Here is a 15,753-nt window from a genome sequence, read left to right as displayed (position 1 = left end):
AGGAAATTCGCATTAGATTCTCAGTATTTCACTGTGCATAGAAGAACAGAGTTGGCCTATCTTATTCTTCATGAGGGACGAAGTAAACACAAAGATTTCTATTAGCTGATGAACCTGCTTTGTGTTTATGCTTTCTCTCTCTGTTTTTATTATTTTTCTCAGTCCTTAAATGCTCACTAGAACTCCCACATTGCACATTGATTTGGAGAGAAAGCTTGTTATAGGATGCATTACTATTTTTTCTTAAGTCTAAACAAATAAATTGACCTTCACAATAGGAGATTTTAAAAACCTTTTCTTTCCTTTGGAACATATCTGCATATCTGTACCATGCTGGCACTCAGTAAATGTTAAAAATCTATCATAGATATTTTACTACAGTAATGCTCATTAATAAAAATAAAATCTGAATCAAGAGAAGCAAAAGTGGGATGGCAGAGCTGACCCAAGGGCCCTGGTCCCCTCAGTATCTTGCTCTCCCGACACCTAGGCCAGTGCCTTCTTGTTACCCTCAGGGTGCTGCACTCAGTCTCCTGGAATATGTATTAACACTGCAGCTTCCAGAAAGACTTCTTCCTGCCCCCTCTCCCATTAAATCTTGCAGTTTCTCAGTTCTATTTTTATTGTTATGCCCCACTTAGCCCACCAATGATTTAAGGACACTTTTGAAAGTGTGTTTATAAAACGTATTTTTAAATTGTTAGATCCAAGAAAATACACTTAACTGCAAGAATTACACCTCTCCTGCAATTTCCCCATAGACCAAGGAGAAAGACAGCAACTTTTCTAAAATATCTCGGGAGAGGGCGGCAAGATGGCGGCTTAGGAGGACGCTGGGCTCACCGCATGTCCTGCTGATCACTTAGATTCCACCTACACCTGCCTAAATAACCCAGAAAACCGCCAGAGGATTAGCAGAACGGAGTCGCCGGAGCCAAATGCAGACGAGAGGCCCACGGAAGAGGGTAGGAAGGGGGGCGAGGCGGTGCACGCTCCACGGACTGGCGGGAGGGAGCCGGGGCGGAGGGGCGGCTCGCCGGCCAAGCAGAGCCCCCGAGTCTGGCTTGCAAAAGCGGAGGGGCCTGACGGACTGTGTTCCCACAACAAGCGCGACTTAGCGTCTGGGAGGTCATAAGTTAACAGCTCTGCTCGGAAAGCGGGAAGGCTGGAGGACAAAGGGAGGGAGAGCTGCTGAGCCCCCTGACGACAGAGCTCAGCTTGGTGGGGAACAAAGGCGCTCGCCAGCGCCATCTCCCCCGCCCATCCCCCAGCCAAAATCCCAAAGAGAACCAGTTCCTGCCAGGGAACTTGCTCGCTCCGCGCAAACACCCAACTCTGTGCTTGTGCGGAGCCAAACCTCCAGCAGTGGATCTGACTCCCTCCCGCTGCCAAGGGCCCCTCCTGAAGTGGATCACCTAAGGAGAAGCGATCTAAGCCTGCCCCTCCTGCCCCTGTGCACCTTGCCTACCCACCCAGCTAATACGCCAGATCCCCAGCATCATAAGCCTGGCAGTGTGCAAGTAGCCCAGATGGGCCACCCCACCCCACAGTGAATCCCGCCCCTAGGAGAGGGGAAGAGAAGACACACACCAGTCTGACTGTGGCCCCAGCGGTGGGCTGGGGGCAGACATCAGGTCTCACTGCGGCCCCGCCCAAGAACTCCAGTTATACACCACAGCACAGGGGAAGTGCCCTGCGGGTCCTCACCACGCCAGGGACTATCCAAAATGACCAAGCGGAAGAATTCCCCTCAGAAGAATCTCCAGGAAATAACAACAGCTAATGAGCTGATCAAAAAGGATTTAAATAATATAACAGAAAGTGAATTTAGAATAATAGTCATAAAATTAATCGCTGGGCTTGAAAACAGTACACAGGACAGCAGAGAATCTCTTGCTACAGAGATCAAGGGACTAAGGAACAGTCACGAGGAGCTGAAAAACGATTTAAACGAAATGCATAACAAAATGGAAACCACCACGGCTCGGATTGAAGAGGCAGAGGAGAGAATAGGTGAACTAGAAGATAAAGTTATGGAAAAAGAGGAAGCTGAGAAAAAGAGAGATAAAAAAATCCAGGAGTATGAAGGGAAAATTAGAGAATTAAGTGATACACTAAAAAGAAATAATATACGCATAATTGGTATCCCAGAGGAGGAAGAGAGAGGGAAAGGTGCTGAAGGGGTACTTGAAGAAATAATAGCTGAGAACTTCCCTGAACTGGGGAAGGAAAAAGGCATTGAAATCCAAGAGGCACAGAGAACTCCCTTCAGACGTAACTTGAATCGATCTTCTGCACGACATATCATAGTGAAACTGGCAAAATACAAGGATAAAAAGAAAATTCTGAAAGTAGCAAGGGGTAAACGTGCCCTCACATATAAAGACTCGTGACTGATCTCTCTTTTGAAACTTGGCAGGCCAGAAAGAATTGGCATGAGATTTTCAGGGTGCTAGACAGAAAAAATATGCAGCCAAGAATCCTTTATCCAGCAAGTCTGTCATTCAGAATAGAAGGAGAGATAAAGGTCTTCCCAAACAAACAAAAACTGAAGGAATTTGTCGCCACTAAACCAGCCCTACAAGAGATCCTAAGGGGGACCCTGTGAGACAAAGTCCCAGAGACATCGCTACAAGCATAAAACATACAGACATCACAATGACTCTAAACCCGTATCTTTCTATAATAACACTGCATGTAAATGGATTAAATGTGCCAACCAAAAGACATAGGGTATCAGAATGGATAAAAAAACAAGACCCATCTATTTGCTCTCTACAAGAGACTCATTTTAGACCTGAGGACACCTTTAGATTGAGAGTGAGGGGATGGAGAACTATTTATCATGCTACTGGAAGCCAAAAGAAAGCTGGAGTAGCCATACTTATATCAGACAAACTAGACTTTAAATTAAAGGCTGTAACAAGAGATGAAGAAGGACATTATATAATAGTTACAGGGTCTATCCATCAGGAAGAGCTAACAATTATAAATGTCTATGCGCCAAATACCAGAGCCCCCAAATATATAAAACAATTACTCATAAACATAAGCAACCTTATCGATAAGAATGTGGTAATTGCAGGGGACTTTAACACCCCACTTACAGAAATGGATAGATCATCTAGACACACGGTCAATAAAGAAACAAGGACCCTGAATGAGACATTGGATCGGAAGGACTTGACAGATATATTTAGAACTCTACATCCCAAAGCAACAGAATATACTTTCTTCTCGAGTGCACATGGAACATTCTCCAAAATAGATCATATACTGGGTCACAAAACAGCCCTTCATAAGTTTACAAGAATTGAAATTATACCATGCATACTTTCAGACCACAATGCTATGAAGCTTGAAATCAACCACAGGAAAAAGTCTGGAAAACCTCCAAAAGCATGGAGGTTAAAGAACACCCTACTAACGAATGAGTGGGTCAACCAGACAATTAGAGAAGAAATTAAAAAATATATGGAAACAAACGAAAATGAAAATACAACAATCCAAACGCTTTGGGACGCAGCGAAGGCAGTCCTGAGAGGAAAATACATTGCAATCCAGGCCTATCTCAAGAAACAAGAAAAATCCCAAATACAAAATCTAACAGCACACCTAAAGGAACTAGAAGCAGAACAGCAAAGGCAGCCTAAACCCAGCAGAAGAAGAGAAATCATAAAGATCAGAGCAGAAATAAACAATATAGAATCTAAAAAAACTGTAGAGCAGATCAACGAAACCAAGAGTTGGTTTTTTGAAAAAATAAACAAAATTGACAAACCTCTAGCCAGGCTTCTCAAAAAGAAAAGGGAGATGACCCAAATAGATAAAATCATGAATGAAAATGGAATTATTACAACCAATCCCTCAGAGATACAAACAATTATCAGGGAATACTATAAAAAATTATATGCCAACAAATTGGACAACCTGGAAGAAATGGACCAATTCCTGAACACCCACACTCTTCCAAAACTCAATCAGGAGGAAATATAAAGCTTGAACAGACCCATAACCAGCAAAGAAATTGAATCGGTTATCAAAAATTTCCCAACAAATAAGAGTCCAGGACCAGATGGCTTCCCAGGGGAGTTCTACCAGACGTTTAAAGCAGAGATAATACCTATCCTTCTCAAGCTATTCCAAGAAATAGAAAGGGAAGGAAAACTTCCAGACTCATTCTATGAAGCCAGTATTACTTTGATTCCTAAATCAGACAGAGACCCAGTAAAAAAAGAGAACTACAGGCCAATATCCCAGATGAATATGGATGCAAAAATTCTCAATAAGATACTAGCAAATCGAATTCAACGGCATATAAAAAGAATTATTCACCATGATCAAGTGGGATTCATTCCTGGGATGCAGGGCTGGTTCAACATTCGCAAATCAATCAACGTGATACATCACATTAACAAAAAAAAAAAGAGAAGAACCATATGATCCTGTCAATCGATGCAGAAAAGGCCTTTGACAAAATCCAGCACCCTTTCTTAATAAAAACCCTTGAGAAAGTCGGAATAGAAGGAACATACTTAAAGATCATAAAGGCCATTTATGAAAAGCCCACAGCTAACATCATCCTCAACTGGGAAAAACTGAGAGCTTTTTCCCTGAGATCAGGAACACGACAAGGATGCCCACTCTCACCGCTGCTGTTTAACATAGTACTGGAAGTTCTAGCATCAGCAATCAGACAACAAAAGGAAATCAAAGGCATCAAAATTGGCAAAGATGAAGTCAAGCTTTCGCTTTTTGCAGATGACATGATATTATACATGGAAAATCCGACAGACTCCACCAAAAGTCTGCTAGAACTGATACAGGAATTCAGCAAAGTTGCAGGATACAAAATCAATGTACAGAAATCAGTTGCATTCTTATACACTAACAATGAAGCAACAGAAAGACAAATAAAGAAACTGATCCCATTCACAATTGCACCAAGAAGCATAAAATACTTAGGGATAAATCTAACCAAAGATGTAAAGGATCTGTATGCTGAAAACTATAGAAAGCTTATGAAGGAAATCGAAGAAGATTTAAAGAAATGGAAAGACATTCCCTGCTCATGAATTGGAAAAATAAACATTGTCAAAATGTCAATACTACCCAAAGCTATCTACACATTCAATGCAATCCCAATCAAAATTGCACCAGCATTCTTCTCGAAACTAGAACAAGCAATCCTAAAATTCATATGGAACCACAAAAGGCCCCGAATAGCCAAAGGAATTTTGAAGAAGAAGACCAAAGCAGGAGGCATCACAATCCCAGACTTTAGCCTCTACTACAAAGCTGTCATCATCAAGACAGCATGGTATAGGCACAAAAACAAACACATAGACCAATGGAATGGAACAGAAACCCAAGAACTAGACCCGCAAACGTATGGCCAACTCATCTTTGACAAAGCAGGAAAGAACATCCAATGGAAAAAAAGACACCCTCTTTAACAAATGGTGCTGGGAGAACTGGACAGCAACATGCAGAAGGTTGAAACTAGACCACTTTCTCACACCATTCACAAAAATAAACTCCAAATGGATAAAGGACCTAAATGTGAGACAGGAAACCATCAAAACCCTAGAGGAGAAAGCAGGAAAAGACCTCTCTGACCTCAGCCGTAGCAATCTCTTACTCGACACATCCCAAAGGCAAGGGAATTAAAAGCAAAAGTGAATTAACTGGGACCTTATGAAGATAAAAAGCTTCTGCACAGCAAAGGAAACAACCAACAAAACTAAAAGGCAACCAATGGAATGGGAAAAGATATTCGCAAATGACATACTGGACAAAGGGCTAGTATCCAAAATCTATAAAGAGCTCACCAAACTCCACACCCGAAAAACAAATAACCCAGTGAAGAAATGGGCAGAAAACATGAATAGACACTTTTCTAAAGAAAACATCCGGATGGCCAACAGGCACATGAAAAGATGTTCAGCGTCGCTCCTTATCAGGGAAATACAAATCAAAACCACACTCAGATATCACCTCACGCCAGTCAGAGTGGCCAAAATGAACAAATCAGGAGACTATAGATGCTGGAGAGGATGTGGAGAAATGGGAACCCTCTTGCACTGTTGGTGGGAATGCAAATTGGTGCAGCCGCTCTGGAAAGCAGTGTGGAGGTTCCTCAGAAAATTAAAAATAGACCTACCCTATGACCCAGCAATAGCACTGCTAGGAATTTATCCAAGGGATACAGGAGTACTGATGCATAGGGCCACTTGTACCCCAATGTTCATAGCAGCACTCTCAACAATAGCCAAATTATAGAAACAGCCTAAATGTCCATCAACTGATGAATGGATAAAGAAATTGTGGTTTATATACACAATGGAATACTACGTGGCAATGAGAAAAAATGAAATATGGCCTTTTGTAGCAACGTGGATGGAACTGGAGAGTGTTATGCTAAGTGAAATAAGCCATACAGAGAAAGACAGATACCATATGGTGTCACTCTTATGTGGATCCTGAGAAACTTAACAGGAACCCATGGCGAAGGGGAAGGAAAAAAAAAAAGAGGTTAGAGTGGGAGAGAGCCAAAGCATAGGAGACTGTTAAAAACTGAGAACAAACTGAGGGTTGATGGGGGGTGGGAGGGAGGAGAGGGTGGGTGATGGGTATTGAGGAGGGCACCTTTTGGAATGAGCACTGGGTGTTGTATGGAAACCAATTTGTCAATAAATTTCATATATAAAAAATAAAAAAAATATCTCATCAGATCTTTAAAAGCAGCTACACAAACCTTCAAATGAAAGAGAACAAAAATGTCTCTTTTAAGCTCTGTGTTATTTTGGACCTTTATTACTTGAAGCTTAACTTATCTCTCCCAATATTAGAGGCTGGTCTCTCACAAGATCCATCTTCTATTCCTCTGCAACACATTTATCCAAATCTGAGCCAACCAATCCGGTACAATGTCATGGAACCTCTACCATGGCAACCCAGGCTGGACACTCATATAGTTCGGTGGATGTGGTCTTTCCAAGTCTGGTTCCTTCTGAGTACAATCTGATGCTCTGATGCTATATTCTTCTGATACCTAATAAATAAGGGTTAGAACACACATATACAAACACATGGTCTTCCCCCAAAAAAGTCAGAATTCAATCTAAACTGAAATCAACAAATATTTATTGAATAGGTTTTATGTGGCAAGCACTGCCCAAACACACTTTATTCATCTTTTCCATTATTCTGTACACTCATCTTTTCAGATTGGTACTATTTTCTTATTGTCCTCCATAGATGACCTACATTCCCAGGGTCATCTCATTGTCCACAATGGCAACTAGAAACTTTGATAATACATTTATATCCTAACAGACAGGAGAAGCAACAAACAAGAGCGTACCCACTTCCTTATGAAGTGCATGTAAGATGCATGCACTACTGCTCACATCACATGGGTATACTCACATCAAGGAAATCTGGGAAAGTGATCTTTATTATAGGCAGATGTATATCTCGCTAACTACCAAAGATTCTACTACTGAGGAACAAGATGAAACAAAGAGCAGATAACTAGCAGTCTTTGCAATGGGAGTCATGTCTCAAAATTGATCCTGATGAGGAAATGATGCAGAAAAGCAACTAACACCTGAATGACTCAGAGGATGATGGAAATACTTCTCCCTTTACTGGTACATACATTAAGATGGCAAACCTGAACATGAGTAAGAGGAGCCTGATGCTTGGGGTACACACGCATAGAAGGTAAAGGCTTACAAGAAAGTTATAAGGGAAAAAAGCAGCCTAAAGTTTCCATCACTACTAAACTAGTCATACCTATGGTTCCCCTTTCTCATAAGGAAACAAAAACAGTTTATCTAAGTGAACCAAGTTGTTTCCTGTTGCTGAGGCTTGGGACATAAGAACAAATCTCCTGGTGGACCCTGATACAGGAGACACTGAGACATGTGACATCAAGTCCTTCCCAGTCTACACAATTTTCAGTGGAAGGAAATTATGTTAACTGTATTTAGCTAAGGCATAAATAAAAGGTAACCTATCTTAATGTATTATAATCTCCCCAAATATTTATATGTTGAGAGATAAATGTGGTATTACATCTAATAGGAAGATATTTTTCATATGTGATACAACAAAAGAGTTCCCTGGGTGCTCTTCAAATTATACCCTTTGTGATGCACATCAAGTCATTAAAGTCACTATAAATCCAGAACAAGAACTTCCTCCTCATATTCTTACTGTCAACTGAAATGATACCCACCCTTAAAGATCCAGTTCAAGTTTCACCTCCCCCAAAGCCTTATTTGACTTCATTAGCTCTCATTTATCTTCCTCTTCTCTGAAATTCCCATTATACTTAACAGCCTGTGTCAGATAATTTAACAGTTAATTATATGTTGCCTGCTAATGTTTCATGTGTGCTAAGATCCTAGAGGACATAGGTGTCTTGTGTTTCTCTGCAAACCCCCATGGCCTCTAGAGTATTGAGTACTAATAAATATGTGTTGTATATTTTATTTGCCTTTTGTTTAGAGCCTAGAATAGTTATCGAAGTGATGTGTACCTAAACCTAGTTAGGGTGGGTTCACCTGCTGAGTATCATGGAAAGAGAGAGGTAGGATCGCCAGGAAGTGGGAAAAAAAAGTGTGTGTGTGTGCACATGTGTGCATTCACATGCACATTCCCTTTAATATGAATAATAAATAGCAAAAGACTCAGCTAAAGATTATTACTGGCATTATGTGTGTATGTACATATTTAGAATATGCACAGTTTGAACAAGTGACCATTTATGTTTTATAATTTGGAAGGTACTTCTTAGCTGCTATGAAAAAACAAAACAAAATTCCAGTCCCGTTAGGCTTAAAGTTTCATCATTAGCATCACAAAATTTGAATAAGAAAGCAAGAACAGGTTACTTGGGGGAAGATGGCGGCGTAGGAGGATGCTGGGCTCACCGCGTCCTGTGGATCCCACACCTGCCTAAATAACCCAGAAAACCACCAGAAGACTAGCAGAATGGACTCTCTGGAGCCAAGCATAGACAAGAGGCCCACGGAAGAGGGTAGGAAGGGCAGAGAGGCAGTGCACGCTACAGGGACTGGCGGGAGGGAGCCAGGGTGGAGGGGCAGTCTGCCGGCCAAGCAGAGCCCCGAGTCTGGTTTGCAAAAGCAGAGGGCCGGACGGAGTGTGTTCTGACAGCAAGCGGGACTTAACATCTGGGAGGTTATAAGTTAACAGCTCTGCTTGGAGAACAGGAGGGCTGGAGGACAACGGGAGGGAGAGTTCTTGAGCCCCGGACGACAGAGCTCAGCTTGGCTGGGGAACAAAGGTGCTCGCCAGCGCCATCTCCCTCACCCATCCCTCAGACAAAATCCCAAAGGGAACCAGTTCCTGTCAGGGAACGTGCTTGCGCTGCGCAAACACCCAACGCTGCGCTTCTGCAGATCCATCCCTCCAGTGGGTCTGACTCCCTCCCGGCCCCTCCCGAAGTGGATCTCCAAAGGAAAAGCAAGCTGAGCCTACCCCTCCACCCCTGTGTACCTTGCCGATCCACCCCAGCTAATACACCAGATCCCCAGCACCACAAGCCTGGCAGTGTGCAAGTAGCCCAGATGGGCCACGCCACCCCACAGTGAATCCCGCCCCTAGGAGAGGGAAAGAGAAGGTACACACCAGTCTGACTGTGGCACCAGCGGTGGGCTGGGGGCAGACATCAGGTCTGACTGTGGCCCTGCCCACCAATGCAAGTTATTCAAGATAGCACAGGGGATGTGCCCCGCAGTCCCACACCACTCCAGGGACTATCCAAAATGACGAAACGGAAGAATTCCCCTCAAAAAAATGTCCAGGAAATAACGACAGCTAACAAACTGATCAAAAATGATTTAAACAATATAACAGAAAGGGAATTTAAAATCATAGTCATAAAATTAATCGCTGGGCTTGAAAACAGTATAAAGGACAGCAGAGAATCTATTGCTACAGAGATCAAGGGACTAAGGAACAGCCAGGAGGAGCTAAAAAATGCTATTAATGAGCTGCAAAATAAAATGGAGATGACCACGGCTCGGATTGAAGAGGCAGAGGAGAGAATAGGTGAACTAGAAGATAAAATTATGGAAAAAGAAGCTGAGAAAAAGAGAGATAAAAAAAATCCAGGAGTATGAGGGGAAAATTAAAGAACTAAGTGATGCACTAAAGAGAAATAATCTACGCATGATTGGTATTCCAGAGGAGGAAGAGAGAGGGAAAGGTGCTGAAGGTATACTTGAAGAAATAATAGCTGAGAACTTCCCTGAACTGGGGAAGGAAAAAGGCATTGAAACCAAGAGGCACAGAGAACCCCCTTTAGACGTAACTTGAATCGATCTTCTAAATGACATATCAGAGTGAAACTGGCAAAATACAAGGATAAAGAGAAAATTCTGAAAGCAGCTAGGGATAAAAGTCCTCTAACATATAAAGGGAGACTTGTAAGACTCGTGACCCATCTCTCTACTGAAACTTGGCAGGCCAGAAAGGAATGGCAGGAGATCTTCAATGTGATGAACAGAAAAAATATGCAGCCGAGAATCCTTTATCCAGAAGTCTGTCATTTAGAATAGAAGGAGAGATAAAGGTCTTCCCAAACAAACAAAAACTGAAGGAATTCGTCACCACTAAACTAGCCCTACAAGAGATCCTAAGGGGGATCCTACTTTGTGAGACAAAGTACCAGAGGCATCGCTACAAGCATGAAACCTATGTACATCACAATGACTCTAAACCCGTATCTTTCTATAATAACACTGAATGTAAATGGATTAAATGCACCAACCAAAAGATATAGGGTATGAGAATGGATAAAAAAAACAAGACCCATCTATTTGCTCTCTACAAGAGACTCATTTTAGACCTGAGGACACCTTCAGATTGAGAGTGAGGGGATGGAGAACTATTTATCATGCCACTGGAAGCCAAAAGAAAGCTGGAGTAGCCATACTTATATCAGACAAACTAGACTTTAAATTAAAGGCTGTAACAAGAGATGAAGAAGGACATTATATAATAATTACAGGCTCTATCCATCAGGAAGAGCTAACAATTATCAATATCTATGCGCCGAATACCGGAGCCCCCAAATATATAAAACAATTACTCACAAACATAAGCAACCTTATTGATAAGAATGTGGTAATTGCAGGGGACTTTAACACTCCACTTACAGCAATGGATAGATCATCTAGACACACGGTCAATAAAGAAACAAGGGCCCTGAATGACACATTGGATCAGATGGACTTGACAGATATATTTAGAACTCTGCATCCCAAAGCAACAGAATATACTTTCTTCTCGAGTGCACATGGAACATTCTCCAAGATAGATCACATACTGGTCACAAAACAGCCCTTCATAAGTATACAAGAATTGAAATCATACCATGCATACTTTCAGACCACAATGCTATGAAGCTTGAAATCAACCACAGGAAAAAGTCTGGAAAACCTCCAAAAGCATGGAGGCCAAAGAACATCCTACTAAAGAGTGAATGCATCAACCAGGCAATTAAAGAAGAAATTAAAAATATATGGAAACAAATGAAAATGAAAATACAACAATCCAAACGCTTTGGGACGCAGCAAAGGGAGTCCTGAGAGGAAAATACATTGTAATCCAGGCCTATCTCAAGAAACAAGAAAAATCCCAAATACAAAACCTAACAGCACACCTAAAAGAAACAGAAGCAGAACAAAGCAGAAGAAAAGACAGCCTAAATCCAGCAGAACAAGAGAAATAATAAAGACCAGAGCAGAAATAAACAATATAGAATCTAAAAAAGCTGTAGAGCAGATCAACGAAACCAAGAGTTGGTTTTTTGAAAAAATAAACAAAATTGATAAACCTCTAGCCAGGCTTCTCAAAAAGAAAAGGGAGATGACCCAAATGGATAAACTCATGAATGAAAATGGAATTATTACAACCAATCCCTCAGAGATACAAGCAATTATCAGGGAATACTATGAAAAATTATATGCCAACAAACTGGACAACCTAGAAGAAATGGACCAATTCCTAAACACCCACACACTTCCAAAACTCAAACAGGAGGAAATAGAAAGCTTGAACATACCCATAACCAGTGAAGAAATTGAATCGGTTATCAAAAATCTCCCAACAGGGGCGCCTGGGTGGCTCAGTCGGTTAAGCAGCCAACTTCGGCTCAGGTCATGATCTCGCGGTCCGTGAGTTCGAGCCCCGCGTCGGGCTCTGTGCTGACAGCTCAGAGCCTGGAGCCTGTTTCAGATTCTGTGTCTCCCTATTTCTCTGACCCTCCCCTGTTCATGCTCTGTCTCTGTCTCAAAAACAAATAAATGTTAAAAATTAAAAAAAAAAAATCTCCCAACAAATAAGAGTCCAGGACCAGATGGCTTCCCAGGGGAGTTTTACCAGACGTTTAAAGCAGAGGTAATACCTATCCTTCTCAAGCTAGTCCAAAAAATAGAAAGGAAAGGAAAACTTCCAGACTCATTCTATGAAGCCAGCATTACTTTGATGCCTAAACCAGACAGAGACCCAGTAAAAAAAGAGAACTACAGGCCAATATCCCGGATGAATATGGATGCAAAAATTCTCAGTAAGATACTAGCAAATCGAATTCAACGGCATATAAAAAGAATTATTCACCATGATCAAGTGGGATTCATGCCTGGGATGCAGGGCTGGTTCAACATTCGCAAATCAATCAACATGATACATCACATTAATAACAGAAAAGAGAAGAACCATATGATCCTGTCAATCGATGCAGAAAAGGCCTTTGACAAAATCCAGCACCCTTTCTTAATAAAAACCCTTGAGAAAGTCGGAATAGAAGGAACATACTTAAACATCAGAAAAGCCATTTATGAAAAGCCCACAGCTAACATCATCCTCAATGGGGAAAAACTGAGAGCTTTTTCCCTGAGATCAGGAACACGACAAGGATGCCCACTCTCACCGCTGCTGTTTAACATAGTGCTGGAAGTTCTAGCATCAGCAATCAGACAACAAAAGGAAATCAAAGGCATCAAAATTGGCAAAGACGAAGTCAAGTTTCGCTTTTTGCAGATGACATGATATTATACATGGAAAATCCGACAGACTCCACCAAAAGTCTGCTAGAACTGATACATGAACTCAGCAAAGTTGCAAGATACAAAATCAATGTACAGAAATCAGTTGCATTCTTATACACTAACAATGAAGCAACAGAAAGACAAATAAAGAAGCTGATCCCATTCAAAATTGCACCAAGAAGCATAAAATACCTAGGGATAAATCTAACCGAAGATGTAAAAGATCTGTATGCTGAAAACTATAGAAAGCTTATGAAGGAAATTGAAGAAGATATAAAGAAATGGAAAAACATTCCGTGCTCATGGATTTGAAGAATAAATATTGTCAAAATGTCAATACTACCCAAAGCTATCTACACATTCAATGCAATCCCAATCAAAATTGCACCAGCATTCTTCTCGAAACTAGAACAAGCAATCCTAAAATTCATATGGAACCACAAAAGGCCCCGAATAGCCAAAGGAATTTTGAAGAAGAAGACCAAAGCAGGAGGCATCACAATCCCAGACTTCAGCCTCTACTACAAAGCTGTCATCATCAAGACAGCATGGTATTGGCACACAAACAGACACATAGACCAATGGAATGGAACAGAAACCCAAGAACTAGACCCGCAAACGTATGGCCAACAAATCTTTGACAAAGCAGGAAAGAACATCCAATGGAAAAAAGTCTCTTTAACAAATGGTGCTGGGAGAACTGGACAGCAACATGCAGAAGGTTGAAACTAGACTACTTTCTCACACCATTCACAAAAATAAACTCAAAATGGATAAAGGACCTGAAGGTGAGACAGGAAACCAGCAAAACCCTAGAGGAGAAAACAGGAAAAGACCTCTCTGACCTCAGCCGTAGCAATTTCTTACTTGACACATCCCCAAAGGCAAGGGAATTAAAAGCAAAAATGAACTACTGGGACCTTATGAAGATAAAAAGCTTCTGCACTGCCAAGGAAACAACCAACAAAACTAAAAGGCAACCAACGGAGTGGGAAGGAAAAGATATTTGCAAATGACATACTGGACAAAGGGCTAGTATCCAAAATCTATAAAGAGCTCACCAAACTCCACACCCGAAAAACAAATAATCCAGTGAAGAAATGGGCAGAAAACATGAATAGACACTTCTCTAAAGAAGACACCCAGATGGCCAACATGCACATGAAAAGATGCTCAATGTCACTCCTCATCAGGGAAATACAAATTAAAACCACACTCAGATATCACCTCACGCCAGTCAGAGTGGCCAAAATGAACAAATCAGGAGACTGTAGATGCTGGAGAGGATGTGGAGAAACGGGAACCCTCTTGCACTGTTTGTAGGAATGCAAACTGGTGCAGCCGCTCTGGAAAACAGTGTGGAGGTTCCTCAAAAAATTAAAAATAGACCTACCCTATGACCCAGCAATAGCACTGCTAGGAATTTACCCAAGGGATACAGGAGTGCTGATGCATAGGGGCACTTGTAGCCCAATGTTTATAGCAGCACTTTCAACAATAGCCAAATTATGTAAAGAGCCTAAATGTCCATCAATTGATGAATGGATAAAGAAATTGTGGCTTATATACACAATGGAGTACTACGTGGCAATGAGAAAGAATGAAATATGGCCCTTTGTAGCAACGTGGATGGAACTGGAGAGTGTTGTGCTAAGTGAAATAAGCCATACAGAGAAAGACAGATACCATATGGTTTCACTCTTATATGCATCCTGAGAAACTTAACAGAAACCCATGGGGGAGGGGAAGGAAAAAAAAAAGAGGTTAGAGTGGGAGAGAGCCAAAGCATAAGAGACTGTTAAAAACTGAGAACAAACTGAGGGCTGATGGGGGGTGGGAGGGAGGGGAGGGTGGGTGATGGGTATTGAGGAGGGCACCTTGGGATGAGTACTGAGCGCTATATGGAAAGCAATTTGACAATAAATTTCATATATTGAAAAAAAAAGAAAACAAGAACATTGTCTCTCTCCAAAAGTCCAAGGAAATTCATGTTATTTTGAAACTATCCTTAGCTCTCTCTGGAAGGTGATAGGTTATTAGAATAACAGGCAAATGAAAGTAAGGCCTGACTGCTGTAAGGGAGTGCCAGGGAGGAACTGGTTTCAAAAATGAATCCTGCCTTCCTCAAGACATATTTTGAACCAATTCCATAAGGTAAAACATGGTATAAGACTAAAGTAGAAACACTCCCAGCACCAAGAAGAAACTCTGCATCCTTGGCATTCCCTTACCCCAGAAGCCAACCCTGCTACCCCTCTACAGAATCTCAAGGTGAATCGGAGCAGAGTATGAACACCACAGCTCCAGTTCGACCCTGCTACCCCTCTACAGAATCTCAAGGTGAATCGGAGCAGAGTATGAACACCACAGCTCCAGTTCGAACCTTTCACTTCACACATTAACAACTTATTCTCTGATTTTACAGGTCAGAAGGTAACTCAGTAGAAACACCAGAAGTAAATCACGGTTCTTTTCATTCTCAGTCAAATGCTTTTTCCACTGTGTTCTTGATTCCTGAGAGCACAAGTGACCTCCATTACATTCAGGGTATACACGAGTGCAGAAGTGTAAGTGTCTGCAGTTTGGCCCTCCATCTTTCGCCGGCACAATGGTCAACTTTTTTTTTTTTTAATTTTTTTTTTCAATGTTTATTTATTTTTGGGACAGA

The 15,753-nt window shown here is 41.5% G+C and overlaps 1 long non-coding RNA gene across 7 annotated transcripts in view; it reads right to left on the bottom strand.

Moving 5' to 3' along the window:
• The window catches only part of LOC123379948, a 341,728-nt gene that overhangs the window by 239,860 nt on the left and 86,115 nt on the right, over nucleotides 1-15,753 (bottom strand). The gene's annotated exons all lie outside the window — the stretch shown is intronic.

The sequence above is a fragment of the Felis catus genome, chromosome C2 (assembly GCF_018350175.1).
Source record: "Felis catus isolate Fca126 chromosome C2, F.catus_Fca126_mat1.0, whole genome shotgun sequence".
NCBI classification, from domain to species: Eukaryota; Metazoa; Chordata; class Mammalia; order Carnivora; family Felidae; genus Felis; species Felis catus.
The sequence above is the reverse complement of the archived record's forward strand: the minus strand, read 5'-3'. Positions and strand labels throughout refer to the sequence as shown.